The following is a 5,702-nucleotide window of genomic DNA, read 5'->3' as shown; positions in this document are numbered from 1 at the left end:
CCGCCCCCCGCCCTGAGGGGACGGGCTGCCTCACGCCCCCCCGGAACCGGGGTCCCTGCTCGCTGCCGTCACCGCCCGAAGCCTGGGTGTGTTTGGGGGTCCCTGCTCGCTGCCGTCACCGCCCGAAGCCGGGGTGTGCGTGGGATTCTTCCTCGCTCCCCTCACCACCCAAAATCGGGGTGTGTTTGGGGGTCCCTGTTCGCTGCCCTCGCCACCCGAAATCGGGGTGTGTGTGAGGGGGGGGTCCCTGTCCACTGCCCTCGCCACCCGACATTGGGGGGAGTGTTTGAGGGACCCTGCTCGCTCTCCTCGCCAGAAATCGGGGGTGGGTGAGAGGGTCCTGTTCACTCACCTCACTACCCAAAATCGGGGTGTGGGGGTACCTGCTGCTCCCCTCATGCCCCTTTCCTGCTCCCCCAGCCCCACTGTGGACCAACCCCCTTCCCGCTGGGGTGCCCGGGCTCCCTGCCGAGTTGTGGGGGAAATTACAGAATCCCAGAATGGGTCAGGTTGGAAGGGACCACAGTGAGGTCATCTGGTCCCACCTCCCTGCCCCAGCAGGGTCATCCCAGAGCACAGGGCACAGGATTGCGTCTGGACAGCTCTGGAATATCCCCAGAGAGGGAGACTCCACACCCTCTCTGGACACTGTTCGGTCACTGCACAGGAAAGAAGTTCTGCCTTCTGTCCAGGTGGAACCATCAGTTTCTGCCTGTTCTTGTGTCCCACTGCTGAGCCCCGTGGAGCAGAGCCTGGTCCATGCTCTGGCACCCCCACTTTGCATAATTACACACATTACAGAGGTTCCCTGTCAGCTGTGTCTCCTCTTGAGGAGCCCCAGCTCCCTCAGCCTTTCCTCATCAGAGGTGCTCCAGTCCCTTCCCCTCTACAGCCTCTGCTGGACCCCCTCCAGGAGCTCTGTCTCTCTTGTTTTGAGAAGCCCAGAGCTGGATGCAGTAAATTTACCATAAATCATGGAAATGGGCATCAAAACGTCGCCAGAAGTAAAGCTGGGGCATCCCTCTGCCACAAATACAGGGCAAGCAGGACAGAAATACGACCCTTCGTGCCCTGACACGTCACACAGCTTCATAGCCCTGTGGGGTCTCTTCAACAACGGCTTTTCCTATTAAGTATAAGTGGACGTGATTAATTTTAGTGTCAAGTACATCAGTGCTTAATTAATTCACATTGACAAGGAACATGTATTTTCTGGGATTCCTGTCACAGCCCTTACACCTCAATTTTCACGCTAATTCCCTAATTATGAATTAAAGTCTCTCAAGCTCACGTTATTACACAGACTGAAAAAAGGACTACAAAAAGGACCACAAAATCCACCCACTCCCTTCTGACCAGAAAGCTGCGTTTAATCTTAATGATTTAATTTTACCATCGATTTAAACTTGATTGAGGTAAAAGGCAACACCTGCCTGCTCAATATTTATTGGCAGTTTTCATGTACAACACCTGCGACTTGAGTCATCCTCAGACTGACTGGGTAGTGATATTGCATCGATGCTGCTCCTTGCACCTGGGACTGTTTATCTTTGCAAGAATCAAGTGATTATTTTGTCAGCAGAAGCAGATGGATGAGTCCCCTCCTTGCTTGGGCAGCAGAACGTGCATCACACCCTCAGATTTGGCGTCAAGTTTACTCTGAACCCCACACAAGTGGATTAAAAAGGGCCTGCTCTCCAAGGCAGCACAGGGGCCTTAAATTGAGTTCTCACTCTGGAGGCAAAGCCTTGCTGGGTCTGGTTTTCCTAGATATCCCTCAGGCTTCCCTTCTTCACCTCCCCAGGCCCTGGCTTAGCACTACCACTCTTTCAGGCTCTGCATAACTCATTCCCTGAGCCCTTATCCTCGCATTTGCCCCTGCCCTTTGAGGAATTCTGGCTAAAGAGGCGGGGCAGTGCCTTATTTTTAGGTCCCTGTTACCCAGGGATTTCAGCCACCTGTGCAGCTGCATCACTGTATCCATGCAAGGAATTTCCCCGTTCAGGGCTGCAGTAGGATTTGCATCAGTGCCGTTTGCCTGCCTGGCTGGCTGAAAGCCTTGCAGAGCCTTGGGCTAGGCAGGTTTTTTTGTCCAAAAAACACTACTGAGGAGACAAAGGAAAGGGGAAAAAGGAAGGGGAGGAAGAAACAGAGGGGAAATAGAAATCTGGGGGGGGGAAGAGAAATACAGGGGAAGGAGGAAAGAAGTGGGTGGGAGAAAGGGAGAGGGAAGAAACAGGGGGAAAAAGAAATCCAGGGGAAAGGGGGAGAAGAAAGAAATAGAGCAGGGGAGAAAGGAAGAAGGGGGGAAGAAACAGAGAAAGAGAAATACAGGGGAAGGGAGAAAGAAAGATGCAGGAGGGAAGGAAGAATTAAAAGAGTAAAGCAGAGAAATTGGAAGAGAACACGTTAGTGGGTGACTGCAGTCAGATTTCAAATCACACCACTGAATGTGCTCTGCAGTGTAAGAAATCCTTCTTTTTTCTTGCATTCCAGACGTGAACAGTAATTTTTTTTTCTTTGAATATAGACAAAATAACCCATCTTGCTATAAAAATACTATACAGGGAGAATTTGTCCAGATAAATGTGAAATAATGATTCAAGCCACGTTGGTTTTGGCTGCACTGTGGAGCGCAGTGAGGGAAAATGAAACACTGAACATACATTCCTTATCTTAACAAGCAACACGAAGGCGAGGCTCGTTTTGTCTGAAAGTCATGACTGTGATGAATGATAGTCGGACAACACTGAGTATCCCATGCCAGTTTTAAAGGGCTCTTTAAGTTTTAAGTGCATAATACACCCCTCGTTCTCCAGCATCCCATGTGCAAGGAGGCTGCTTTGTGCAGAGCACACCCTAAAAGATACAATCTTCCCTCTGTGCTGCTCTTAAACCCAACTGTCTTGTAAAACCTCACTGCTGAGAATCAGAAAAAGCGATCAGCTGTTAAAACGGGTGGTGGTGTACTCGACAAACCTCTTTTACATAATAAAATGGATGTTTTTGTGTCCCGTGCAAGAACATGGGATTACATCTCTATTAGAGGCAAGCCCTGGGATAGGGGAATCCAGTGGTTGGGTGAGGGTGTTAAAAGCAAACACAAGGGCACCTCTCCACTCCACTGGAAGGTCACGGCATCTACCGAACCAGAAATGAGGCCTGACAGCTTTAACAAGATGTCCATTAGTCCAAGGAGAGTGGAATGCTTTAAAGACCTTGGAAGATCTAGACTGAGGAGGCCAGTATTTCGGATTGTCAGGATACGTGAGGTGAGCAGAGCTCCATTAACGTTGCAATATTTTGCAAACATAACAGCAGCGGTATCCAGCAGGGTCTGCGGATTTATTAATGGAAAAAAAATTACATCACAGACAAGTATGTGCTGGCACTGAAATTCTGCAGGAAAATAGAAAAACACTGGTGCAACCAAAGGGCTTGTACTTTATTAGGTTTCCTAGGGAAGGAAGGTGATCCTCTCCAGCAAATCATATCTCCTGGGAAAAGCTTTCAGGTGTGTTGCCGCATCTGAGCAGTGTCAAGACAGGCCTCAGGAGAGTGGTGGTGTCCATGCGTATTTTGTCTGGATGAAATTCCTTACTGTTATTCCATCTCTTCAAGTCAGCAGGGTCACTATTTGCATCAGCAGAGCTCTGGCCCTTTGGGAGCCTTGCTTAGCTTTGTCATGTCTAGCCTGAGGTTTGTAGTCACACAGCAAAGCCAGAACTGATTAGTGTCTTCTCAGGTGGTCCAAAAAAGAGAACCATGGGCTTGGGTTGGCAGGGAGAATACTGTGGGCTTCCAAGCCAAGCTTTAGGAGGACTGGAGAAAAAGAGTCCTACAACAGCAGCAGACCTTGATCCCTTTTACCAACAGCAACTTGATGTGGGTTTGTTCTGAAGAAAGTTTATTTGTTGACTTCATCTTGCAAAAGCCCCTCAATGAGTTACTGGCCTCCTCTCATCACCTTGGCATGCCATGAGAGAGAGTTTTTCATTCGTAAATTTTTCACAGGTGACTGAGGATGCCACTTTGGGGATCTCGAGGTCTCAGAATTGGATCACTTCTAGGGTTGAGGAAGAATCTTCCCTTGGAGTTTTTCAAAGGTTAACCTTGGGGTTGATTTCATTAAGTATTTTCATCTGCACCCTGGCACAAGTAGGACAGCACTAATGAAATAAACTGATGACACAGTGTTAAACTTCACCAAAAAAAGGAGGATAAAGTCATACAAGAGGTTAAGGACTTGAGAAACAAGTGGAGTGAAATCAAGCAGACAGCCAATATCATGCCAAAGGCTAAGTTCATCATCTCACCAACTGTTAATACGGGAAAAGGAGGAAGTTCTGGGGTCATAAACTGGCCATGGCATGGTTGCGTGCCACCATCACAACAGAAACACCAAAATATTGCATTTAACGTTGAGAGCACTTCAAGAAAGGGTCATTGCACAACCATCTGCAAGACCTTACCTAAAATGGTGTCTGCAAGTCTGCTTTTCCATATTAAAAAGAAATCAAGCTTGAATAGCTATGGAGAGAAAAGCTCCTAGGATAAGCAGCAGGAGGACTTTACTGAGATGAGAAGGGGTTGCTTTGTCTAGCCAAAGGCAGAACAACTGCATCTCTCTTCTATAAATTCTTTTGGAGATAAGTGGGATGAGGATGATGCTATGTGAAGCTTAAAGCCAAGTTAGCACAAAATCATCCAGCTAAACAGGCCATATATAATTTTAGTCTGGATACCAGAGATTTCTTGCCAGATGAACATGCATCCAAAAAGAGGTTGCAAGTAGCTGGGGTGAAGTATGTCAAGTCTGTGGTAAGCACTACCCTGAGAGTCTGCGTGCCTCAGCAAGCACTAGTCCAAACACTGCAGGCTTTTCACCCTGCCAGTAAATCTGGGACAAGGGTATCCGGCCCAGCTGACAATCGGTGACCCCAGAGAGGTGGCTGTTGTCCCATCGATGCTCCTGTGGAGGGTACAAGCCAGCCTTCACCCAGACCAACACGCACACGCTCTGTGGGACTGTGCCAGGCAGGGAGCTTACCTGCAATGTGCAAACCACAACTGAGCGCACTGAGAACAGCCCATCTCAGGCAAAAATGGGAACCCACTCAGGGCAGCCTCTGTGGACTTAATCTAGTTAGCAGCAGACACGCCACGGCTCAGTGTTGCAGCACAGCAAAGTGAAGCCAGCTCCACAGCAGCTGTGGTTGTGGGGAGCCAGACCCATCCCAGGCTGGCTCCCAAAGACGGATGGTCACGGTCTGTTGTTTGCTCTCTCCACTCCTATCTGCTATTCCCAGCCTGCCACAGCACTGCTGAGCTCCAAATTTGGCTGCTTCTCCTGCGGCTTCCCCCCTTGATGCATAAAAAAAGCTACATTCTAAGAGAGCCCCGTGCTATTTTCAGAAGAAAAGACATCCTAGTTTCTTCCACCTAGTCTAAAAACGCCCCTTGTTCCCTACCTCAAGTGCTGTGGACTTAAAACCTATTCCAGGCTGTGGGATGCCTTTCATCCCCTCTGCCTGCACTCCAGGAGGAATGCAGGTGAGAGATCAATGTACGTATTTAATCTGGGAATACAGTCTCTACATCTGTCCAAAAAAATAGTCTGAACTAGTAAATCCTTCAGCCAGACAAAATCGGGCTGGCTTCAGTGCAGACAATGCATTACATCAGCTGGAGCAGCTGAGGAA

The sequence above is a fragment of the Corvus brachyrhynchos genome, unplaced genomic scaffold, assembly GCF_000691975.1.
Source record: "Corvus brachyrhynchos isolate BGI_N302 unplaced genomic scaffold, ASM69197v1 scaffold671, whole genome shotgun sequence".
Classification (NCBI taxonomy): Eukaryota; Metazoa; Chordata; class Aves; order Passeriformes; family Corvidae; genus Corvus; species Corvus brachyrhynchos.
This window is presented reverse-complemented; position numbering follows the sequence as displayed.